The sequence below is a fragment of the Neoarius graeffei genome, chromosome 17 (assembly GCF_027579695.1).
Source record: "Neoarius graeffei isolate fNeoGra1 chromosome 17, fNeoGra1.pri, whole genome shotgun sequence".
NCBI classification, from domain to species: domain Eukaryota; kingdom Metazoa; phylum Chordata; class Actinopteri; order Siluriformes; family Ariidae; genus Neoarius; species Neoarius graeffei.
Window position 1 is genome coordinate 62,728,923 of NC_083585.1, and position 11,869 is coordinate 62,740,791.

Here is an 11,869-nt window from a genome sequence, read left to right on the forward strand (position 1 = left end):
ACTCTTTGCAATTTTACACTGTCGAACTCCTTTCTGATATTGCTCCCTTATTTGTCGGCGCAGAATTAGGGGGATTGGTGATCCTCTTCCCATCTTTCCTTCTGAGAGCCGCTGCCACTCCAAGATGCTCTTTTTATACCCAGTCATGTTAATGACCTATTGCCAGTTGACCTAATGAGTTGCAATTTGGTCCTCCAGCTGTTCCTTTTTTGTACCTTTAACTTTTCCAGCCTCTTATTGCCCCTGTCCCAACTTTTTTGAGATGTGTTGCTGTCATGAAATTTCAAATGAGCCCATATTTGGCATGAAATTTCAAAATGTCTCACTTTCAACATTTGATATGTTGTCCATGTTCTATTGTGAATTGTTACGACCCTGGTGCCAGGGGTCGTGTTTGTGGTTATGTGTGGGTGCGTGTTTTTTTTTTTCTCTCTTTCTCTCTCTCTCTCTCTCTCTCTCAGAGGTGGACGCCCCTCCCTCTTATACGCAGCTGTTCCCACTCACCTCATTGAGGGGCCATGTTAAAAGTGAGAGGGAGATGCCTTTCGAGGAGGTGTGAGAGCCGGTGGGCTGTGGCGGTGACAGTTAGGAGAGAGAGAGTTGTGAGCTGCATCTAGCGAGAGTGTGCTGCTCCTTTAAGGGGAAAGGAGCGTGCGTAATCCCGGAACTGTTTGGTTGTGGTTTGTTTATTGTAGTTTTGGTGAGAAAACCTGGCTCTTGTTTGTTTTTCCCTTGTTTGGAGACCAGTGACTTTAGTTGTTTTTTTTCCCTATTTTGTGAATAAAAACGGTTTCCATTTCGGCCCTGAGTCCACCTCCTTGTCCTCTTTTTCCTCCCGGGTCTTTTTGGTTTATCTCTGTTGCTTCCCCCCATCCCCTATTTGCCGCGGGGAACGTAACAAGTGGGGGCTTGTCCGGGAGTTTAACCCGGGACCTCTCACACCCGCAGCGAGAATCATACCCCTAGACCAATATCAGGCTACATCCACACGACAATGGCAACGAGATTTTTTTTTTTAAATATCGCATCCACATGGGCAACGGATCAGTAAAATATCAGGTACATATGGCAACGCAACACTTGCTGAAAACAATGCAATACACATGCCACACCACTACATGCGCTGTAAGACGGTCCCATCAGAGACACCAGAACAATAGAAGAAGTATGACGCATGCGCGGAAGATTCTTCCCTGTCACTGTCACATGCACACACCTTCTCACTCCCTATCCTATCCCTTTAAATCACATGCTCGTTTTTTAATGGAGACGCGGAAAGAGGAATGAATGGGGGTAGATGGAAGCCGCCAACATTCTGATATCCTCCAGAATTCTTTAAGGGTCCGGAATAAATTGAATGCTACACATTGATGGATTACTTTGTTCTTCTACGCCCCTTTTGAGGAATGTATTGTCAGACTTAAACCAACATCTGAAGAGGTGAGATCGCTCCTTTTTTTCCCTATTTTTGCTGGCGGGATTGTTTGATTTGTTGACAACTCGTACCGAGTTCGTTACACTTCTACCCGGCGTTAAGCACTCAGTCATGTGGTTGTGACGTTATCGTAAACAAATCCGTTCTACTCATCCAGACGACTTCGCAACGGTGCTGTTGCCAGATCTTTCCACTCTGGAACCCGTTCTCAAAAGATTTCGTTTTGGGGCACCCAAAATGCCGGTGCCATGTGGACGCCAGGCCGAAACGATAAACAATTTTTATCAGATTCACCTGAATCCGTTGCCGTGTGGACAGGGCCTCAGTTTTTACCTAGAACAATATCAGTTTTTGAGATTTGTAAATTTTTGCATTCTGTTTTTATTTACAATTTGTACTTTGTCCCAACTTTTTTGGAATCGGGGTTGTATTTGTAGTAAACTTATGTGTAGACATATGGATATACATATATAATTAATTAATTATATGATAAAGTCATAGAGAATTGATATCTGAATAGTTGAAGTAATAAATAATATACAGTGTGTATATATATATATATATATATATATATATATATATATATATATATAAGGAAGCTAAATAATCAATTTATATTAACTAAAGTAGAGGGGTGGGATTAAATAAGTTTTTACTTCAGCCCACTCCTTTTCGGACATGTAAACTCAAAACTGCTTAGCGTATTAGTGTATTTTTGTCTTGTTTTGATATATTATTATTACTTATTATTTAAGGTTTATTTTCTAATTTAGTGGCTTTTTACGTGTTCTTGTTGCAAATGTTGTTTTGCTTTTCTTGTTATTTGCTTATTTATTCATTGTTTATTTCGAACATGTAAACCAGGGCTTTTCAAAGTGTGGGGCGTGCCTCCCCTAGGGGGCGCCAGAGTCCTTCGGGGGGGGTGCAACATGAGGAAAAATAAACCAGAATAAGTTACTATTGCGGACATTTAGTGAACTTCAGCTAGCCTTTGCCAGAAACAAAATGGATCGATTTTTAGTACCTAAAGCTATAGTGAGTCAGGAGACAGAGTCTGGGCCAAGCAAAAAAAAAGAAGGAAGTATGACCACGATTATTTAAAGTTTGGATTTTCATGGACTGGAGCTGAAGATGCTCCACTGCCACAGTGTGTTGTCTGCCAAGAGGTGCTAGCTAACGATGCTATGAGATGTTTAAAATGTGTAAAACAAGATGTTTAAAAAAAAGCACAGATGTTTAAAATGTGTAAAAAAAAATGTTTTAAAAAGCACAGATGTTTAAAATCTCATCTCATCTCATTATCTGTACCTGATTTGTCCTGTTCTACAGGGTTGCAGGCAAGCTGGAGCCTATCCCAGCTGACTACAGGCGAAAGGCGGGGTACACCCTGGACAAGTCACCAGGTCATCACAGGGCTGACACATAGACACAGACAACCATTCACACTCACATTCACACCTACGCTCAATTTAGAGTCACCAGTTAACCTAACCTGCATGTCTTTGGACTGTGGGGGAAACCGGAGCACCCGGAGGAAACCCACGCGGACACGGGGAGAACATGCAAACTCCACACAGAAAGGCCCTCGCTGGCCACGGGGCTCGAACCCGGACCTTCTTGCTGTGAGGCGACAGCGCTAACCACTACACCACCGTGCCGCCCCAATGTTTAAAATGTGTTAAAAAAAAAAAGAGCTTTTAAAAAAGCACAGATGTTTAAAATGTGTAAAAAAGAGGTTTTAAAAAGCACAGTTGTTTAAAATGTGTAAAAAAGAGGTTTTAAAAAGCACAGTTGTTTAAAATGTGTAAAAAAGAGGTTTTAAAAAAGCACAGATGTTTAAAATGTGTAAAAGAAAAAAAAATGTGTACAACAACCATTTTTTTAAAATACAAATGGAACATTAAGTACAGCAGCAACAAAAATTGTAAGGGGAGGCACTGTTGTTTATTTGCTGTCTGAGGGGGGGGGGCTGACTCTCCCACACTTTGAAAACCCCTGATGTAAACAATCATCATCATCATCATCTTCTATCTTAATAGCATTAAAACAATGTGTTTCTGTCTTTGTTATGCCTTAAAGTAGTGCTAAATTGTGTCATTTTGCTACGTTTTGATGGCAGCACTGTGAATGGAAATATCAGAAGGTTAGCTGCATTCCATAGCTGCTATCTGAAGTGCTGTGTCCAGTGGGCGCCAGCCTTTATGGGCAGGAGATGCAGTCTCTTATGTGCGGCCTGCATGCATGTGAGACAGAGCAGGGAAGAGATGGGGAGAACATTTTCTCACACACCAATGAACTGATACATAACTCGAATAGGTAAAATGATTGAGATTTTGACCCAACCCGCCCGCAACCCGTGTTTTCCTCCTAAAAAACAACCCGGACAGCCTGACCCACGGGTTCTGGGTCAACCCGCGCAACACTACTGGCTAGGGTTGCCACCATTCAGAAATGAAAACAAGGGACGCCCACCACGGCTCCTTGGGGCCATGACCACCATGGGCACGACTCCCATGGGGTGGGGTGCCCGCAGCATTGCCCGTGGTGGTCATGGCCCCAAGGAGCCGTGGTGGGCGTCCCTTATTTTCATTTCTATTTTGTGTTTTTAGTAAAGGGGTGATCAATAATAATGATAATAATAATGTTGTGTGTTTTCTGATTGTCAGTGAATGTGTATAGTATGGGCAAGTACGTGGTTGGATGAGAAAGCGAGGGGCCGGGGTGAGTGTGGAAGACAGGGGTCCTGTGTGTGAGTGAGTGAGTGAGTGAGTGAGTGAGTGAGTGAGTGAGTGAGTGAGTGAGGTGCTGAGATTTAGTGAGAGCTTGATTTGTGGATCAACTCTGTCATCCTTTTTAACACGTCCAGTCGGACGGATGAATGATCATTAATTCAAACAAACAATCAATCAAACAAACGACAATCATAACATAATGTCCCATACCGTATCACTCTCAGGAGATGATTGGGGTATAAAGAACTGTGACACTGACGCTTGTGTCTTCTGTGTTCTTACATATCTGCAGTGTTGCTCTCCTGACGAATGCTGTCTAATGTCAGACAGCCCACCGTCCGCCACTGAAAACACTCGCCGACAGACTTTACAGTTTGCTCTGTAGTCGTCTCCACTCACGCTGTCCAGCCAAGGATGTGCCTCTTCCCACTCACGTCTGTACTTTTGTAAGCATTTACGCTTTTGAGGACGTGGTGGAGTCCCGGGTGCAGCAGATATTTTTAAAAGGCCTGGGTTTTTTGAGCAGCGCCGGTGTGTGTTGTCTGTCTCTAGGCAACCGTGACAGCGCCACACGCAGTGACGCAGGCAGCCAGGCACAGACGCACGAAGCGGGACACAGAGTGGAGGGGTTTGTGTCCTGGGTAGATCCCGCAACAGAGTATTTCCTGTTTTATTTTGTTCATTATTGTTAGATTTAGTGTTGATATGTGTGAGACAGACATCCCTAGTAACACAGAACGTTAATGTACCGTTAGCCTATGGTTCTCTAAAGGTTTGTTAGAACGTAACCAACAACTAACATTTAGAGAACGTTTCCTCATGGTTATGCATAAACCTAACGAAGCCAAACGTCCCCGAAACGTTGAGGTAACTAACCAACTGAAACGTTATCATTTGGTTACACTATAACCTCCACACAACGTTATGTTTGGTTGTTTTTTTGTTGTTCTGAGAACTATACTATCTGCTTTTCCTGATGCTGGCTAAATTATCTTTTAATCTTTTATTTCAACCTCTTTTGTACTTGTAGCCTATTTTTTTTTGCCATAGTAAACTGTCACATATAACTTTCCTTTTGTCATGCATTGTTATGTCGTGCCATTTTGGTTTGGAATCCAACCCTCACACATTGAAAACGCCATGGTCAACAGAACGTGTGCATACTAGGCCAGATAAATAGGCTAGTCTATGTTGAGTTGTGAGATATATTGCAAGGAAATTTTCACAAAAATAGGCGACAAACCCATGTACATTCCTGAGTAATGTGTTTTGACTGTCTAAAGCAGTGGTTGCCAACCTTTTTTGGCCTGGGACCCCATTTTTACATCACCAATTTCTCATGACCCCATACACATTTTTTAGATTTTATAGAGATTGCACAGTGTCACATATTCTATATTTTGATCAGCAGCCTAGCCTTCAGTTATGTGGATGTTTTCTTTTCAAAGCTGATATATAGCATTTTATTTGTAATATATAACATAATTAGTTGAACATTTTTATTTTCAGTATTTTCCTTCTATTGGTTATTTCAGGCGACTCCAATTCAATTCCAGGAGACCCCATTAAGAACGAAGGAAAGGAAGCATTTTGAGTGTTAAATGTAAAAGATATTTTACTGGGCAAGAAGGGAATGGTGAAAGCAAAATGGACAGGTTAAATGTTTTTCTAGTTAGTGCAATGTGGGTAGAGTGTGGCTGATTTGCAGAAATAAACTTATAGGCTAAATTTGTTTGGATTGTAAGTGGTGATGTTTTTTGTGGAATTCAAGTGATCTGTAATGAGCAGGCTGCAGCATATATCATATGAAGAGGGTGAACATGGTTTGGCAATGGGTCGTTGTGACTTGGTGCACAGTCTTGTGTGGTGCAAATTGGCTCCTGATAATATGGCAGAGCAGCAACAAAAGTTTGACCTTTAAGTTGTGGTCACACATTTCGCCCTCAAAACATGCTGCATTACAATAATGCCTACATTTTCTCATGCACATACTTCTGGTACATTATCCCTATTGTTGCCCCAACTCACTCACACCCAGCTCCATTGATCAACTTATTTGTACTTTGTCCCAACAACAACCAAATCCACCCTGTACCACTAACAAAATCTGCTGCAATACAAAAATCCACTTCTCTTCTCCTCTTATTTTCTAAAAATAAAAGTCCAGCTAGGTAGCTTCGATGCATCATCATCCTGCACATTACCCAGAATTCTCTGTGCTTTCAAACAGCTCTAAGGCAAATAACAAAATGGCGGACTTAATGGATGCTACGATAGCCCTTTTATTTAGCTATTTGAAAATTTCACTGAGTCTCCTTGTTGGATTTAGAACTACCAGCGCCAGTGTACGTTATCTGGATTTACAGTACGTGCGATCAGGTAATGTGTTATTTTATTCTGTATAAATGTGAATAGTATTCACCTAGCAGTTAGCTGCTATGCATGCAACCATCTCCATCTCCGGTCACATTATACGAAGTGAATCGTTGTTGGTATCTCTAAAACATGTCTTTTCCAGTCTCCCATCTGACAAAGAACTTGTACATAATTCTTTCACCTTTGTTGTGATTTAGCACGCTGATATAATGCTATGTAGCATACCTTAGCATGGCTAACACCATAGCGCCGAGGTTACGCATGATTACCCCATATCGATATACATGTCGTGTAGGTGACGGTGTTCTCTGTTAAAATGTCTGTGTATTTGTGCCTCAGAACGGCGGCATAACAGCAGTACGGATTTCCCCATGTATTATTTGACGAAATATAGTATGTTGAGTGAGGGCCTACTTTTGTAGGCTGCAAAGATCAGCAACACGTTTACTGCAGTACTCTGTTAGCCTAGCTCACTCAAACCACATTGCTTGGAGTTTAGAATATAGCACGAGACAAGCATTGTAGTTCAGAGGTTGCACAGAAAACGTAACGTAACTTTTACTGTCTGTTGAAAAACAACACTTTGTTGGTGTGAAGGGTTGTCATAAAAGTTAATAATCATCATGTATTAAATCCAATGGATAAGGGAATCTGAACTATAAAATAAGTAACTTATTTTATAGTTCAGATTCCCTTATCCATTGGATTTGTTCCCATGGGGTCTACAGGAAAAAACGAGACCTAGCCACTGTAAGTTGTTGATTGGTCAGGTTGCCTGACGCAACGGCATGTGACGCAAAACGAACACTCCTCATTGGCTGGACAGATGGATAAGAGGACGTAGGTGCGTGTAGTAAAGTCACTACCCGGAACTTGGATTTGGAAGCAAACGTCTCTGTTGGAAGTACTGAAGCCTGCTTCTGTTCAAGTACTCTACTTTCGAAAAGGTAATTTGTGATTTCTTTCTGGTTGTGGTTATACCTTAAAGGGGAATTCCGTCTGTTTTGCAAATATGTTTCAAACGTTTGTGGTCAAGGAAAGTTGCTAATGATGCCTTTGTTTTCACAGATGAGTTCACAGACAATGCTATTGAGGTTGTGCCATCTTCATGGCTTGGACACACTTCTGAGGTACGAGTCTTTTTTTTTTTTTGTCGATACATAGCAAATATGTATGCTTACATATATGCCTATATATTTTTGATAGCAAATATATATATATATATATATGCTTGTTATTTTTTTATATATATATATATATATATATAATATATATATATATATATATATATATATAATTATTTTTAAATTATATATATTTTTAGCATGGCATGGTCTGCTACTGGACGACACACAATGTGCGATTGCATGTTGTGAAGTGCCAAGCACCAAATACAACTTGGGCCAAACATCCCGTTAAGAAAACCTGGTACGAAACAGGTGAGCTATCGCTGCTATGCACTACATAGAATATACTGAATTGTTCTCTCTATGGCAGTACTTTTTTTTTTGTGCTACTGACTAAAAGTCATTTTCCATAGATTCATACGCCAAAGCTGAACAGAAGTGTTTGCAATTGATGGAGTCCTCAAGTGTTGAGACAGAGGATGATGTGAACACTTTTGCAATAAGGCAGCGTAAGCGCCCAAGGAGGTTTGTCTCCGAATCCTCTGATGATGGTAAGCTCTCTTCACTAATGACAACATTAGTTACTCAATTCAGTGTTCATTTTCAAGTCATTCATCTCATCTCATTATCTCTAGCCGCTTTATCCTTCTACAGGGTCGCAGGCAAGCTGGAGCCTATCCCAGCTGACTACGGGCGAAAGGCGGGGTACACCCTGGACAAGTCGCCAGGTCATCACAGGGCTGACACGTAGACACAGACAACCATTCACACTCACATTCACACCTACGGTCAATTTAGAGTCACCAGTTAACCTAACCTGCATGTCTTTGGACTGTGGGGGAAACCGGAGCACCCGGAGGAAACCCACGCGGACACGGGGAGAACATGCAAACTCCACACAGAAAGGCCCTCGCCGGCCCCGGGGCTCGAACCCAGGACCTTCTTGCTGTGAGGCGACAGCGCTAACCACTACACCACCGTGCCGCCCCCATTTTCAAGTCATTTACAAGAAATTTACATTGCACATTGTATGGTCTTTCCTTCCAGATGATTCTGCTCCAGTGGTAGCAGCAACCAAGAAGCAACCCAAGACTCTGACTGTGCCTGGAAGCCCTGTGTGTAAGTTAACAGTTCCCAAATCATCATTCATAGCTTGGAGCTAACATTCATGATGAATAACCGGTGCATATTACGTGACTGATCGGATGTTTGTGTGCTCTTTTCAGGTCAGCAGGACCCAATGCCCCTACCACCACAATGTAAGTGTTTTTCAATTTATTTGTAAATGTCTAATGTATTATCATAGGTTCTTCTTTTGTGAATACCATGTATAAGAACCCCCCCCAATAAATGACTTAACATCCATATGCACCATCTTTTCAGGGTCAACACCAGCCGGGACTGGAGCCAGTCCTCACCACCCTAGCCCAAGTCCTGTTGACCCTGTTCAAGGTACAGTTGCTTTCAAGTTCCCATTTACAGATGTTGGAATACAAAGTCACGAACAGGAAAACTAACATATTTTCTTTTTGAAAACTTCAGCCAGCAGCCGGGCACTACACCCAATTCAGTCAGCCAGGCACCTCCAAGAATCACTGGAAACCTCTTTTGACTCTGTTCAAGGTACAGTTGCTTTCAAGTTCCCATTTACAGATGTTGGAATACAAAATCATCTCATCTCATCTCATTATCTCTAGCCGCTTTATCCTTCTACAGGGTCGCAGGCAAGCTGGAGCCTATCCCAGCTGGCTACGGGCGAAAGGCGGGGTACACCCTGGACAAGTCGCCAGGTCATCACAGGGCTGACACATAGACACAGACAACCATTCACACTCACATTCACACCTACGGTCAATTTAGAGTCACCAGTTAACCTAACCTGCATGTCTTTGGACTGTGGGGGAAACCGGAGCACCCGGAGGAAACCCACGCGGACACGGGGAGAACATGCAAACTCCACACAGAAAGGCCCTCGCCGGCCCCGGGGCTCGAACCCAGGACCTTCTTGCTGTGAGGCGACAGCGCTAACCACTACACCACCGTGCCGCCCCCATTTTCAAGTCATTTACAAGAAATTTACATTGCACATTGTATGGTCTTTCCTTCCAGATGATTCTGCTCCAGTGGTAGCAGCAACCAAGAAGCAACCCAAGACTCTGACTGTGCCTGGAAGCCCTGTGTGTAAGTTAACAGTTCCCAAATCATCATTCATAGCTTGGAGCTAACATTCATGATGAATAACCGGTGCATATTACGTGACTGATCTGATGTTTGTGTGCTCTTTTCAGGTCAGCAGGACCCAATGCCCCTACCACCACAATGTAAGTGTTTTTCAATTTATTTGTAAATGTCTAATGTATTATCATAGGTTCTTCTTTTGTGAATACCATGTATAAGAACCCCCCCAATAAATGACTTAACATCCATATGCACCATCTTTTCAGGGTCAACACCAGCCGGGACTGGAGCCAGTCCTCACCACCCTAGCCCAAGTCCTGTTGACCCTGTTCAAGGTACAGTTGCTTTCAAGTTCCCATTTACAGATGTTGGAATACAAAGTCACGAACAGGAAAACTAACATATTTTCTTTTTGAAAACTTCAGCCAGCAGCCGGGCACTACACCCAATTCAGTCAGCCAGGCACCTCCAAGAATCACTGGAAACCTCTTTTGACTCTGTTCAAGGTACAGTTGCTTTCAAGTTCCCATTTACAGATGTTGGAATACAAAATCATCTCATCTCATCTCATTATCTCTAGCCGCTTTATCCTTCTACAGGGTCGCAGGCAAGCTGGAGCCTATCCCAGCTGGCTACGGGCGAAAGGCGGGGTACACCCTGGACAAGTTGCCAGGTCATCACAGGGCTGACACATAGACACAGACAACCATTCACACTCACATTCACACCTACGGTCAATTTAGAGTCACCAGTTAACCTAACCTGCATGTCTTTGGACTGTGGGGGAAACCGGAGCACCCGGAGGAAACCCACGCGGACACGGGGAGAACATGCAAACTCCACACAGAAAGGCCCTCGCCGGCCCCGGGGCTCGAACCCAGGACCTTCTTGCTGTGAGGCGACAGCGCTAACCACTACACCACCGTGCCGCCCCTGCAAAATCATGAACAGGAAAACTAATATTTTCTTTTTGAAAACTTCAGCCAGCAGCCGGGCGCTTCATGACGGACAGGGTGTCTCGGCTATCGCAGCCATGTTTGAGAGAAGTAAGTACTTTTATACACACTAACTAGTTCACTCACTCAGGAAAGTACATTATAAATTACAACTTCCATCACATTTGTCCCCATAGTCACAGAGGCCCACATGAGTCGCTGATGTGGAGGCTCGAGGCTAGGTTTGACAGGACCGAGGCTAGGTTTGACAAGATCGAGTCATTGGTGGAGACCAACGCCCCGACACACACGCCTCAACTCCAGCAAGAAGATGTGGTGTTGGCTAAATCATGCAGCATGGTGATGGAGCTGCTGGAGTTGGATAGGAGTCTGGAATAACCAGACAAGAGGAACAAGATGGTAATTCTATCTATCTATCTATCTATCTATCTATCTATCTATCTATCTATCTATCGTATAAGCTCGCTACAGTAATTTTCATTGTATAATTATTTTTTTTTTTTTACAGCAACATTTTCTTGAAACTGTCGGAGGGGCAGGTTTAGGGGCAGCCATTCACCGTATGCTACGCCGAGCGGCAAATAATGAGGTACTCGCCCAGTACAGCTTGCGGGGCAGACGGGCCAAAATGTCCTTTGATGTCCATTCTGTGCAAGATTATAAAGGGTAAGTGTTTATATATTGATCACATCACTTTTATGCCATGCTTGACTGACTAGGTTTTGATGTGTAACTTTCCTTTATTTTGCCTTCTAGCTGCATGTGTCAAAAAATTTCCCGGCCATACGGAAGCTGAAGTGGAGGAATGCCTTGGCCAGACTCTAAAATTTGCACCACACAGACGGTATACTTCTGCTCTCTAATTTGGTGCAATCACAGAAATTTCGTGGTTGGTAGTAGGGTGGTTTATCATGCTTTTGTGGACATGTGCTCATTGTTCTTGTTTTTAAACATTTTGTTCCTTTTTCTTTTCAGGTCAGCTGGTCAGCAGCAACGGGTGAACAGTGAATTTTTATTCTATTTTTGTGAACAGTGATTTTTATTCTATTTTTTTGTGAAGTGATT

The 11,869-nt window shown here is 42.8% G+C and overlaps 1 long non-coding RNA gene across 1 annotated transcript; it reads left to right on the forward strand.

Moving 5' to 3' along the window:
* The first annotated feature begins 11,171 nt into the window (after positions 1-11,171).
* LOC132864404 (uncharacterized) lies at positions 11,172-11,869 on the forward strand. Its single transcript, XR_009650219.1, has 4 exons — positions 11,172-11,203; positions 11,313-11,470; positions 11,561-11,648; positions 11,780-11,869. It is a non-coding gene; the product is annotated as an uncharacterized LOC132864404 (long non-coding RNA).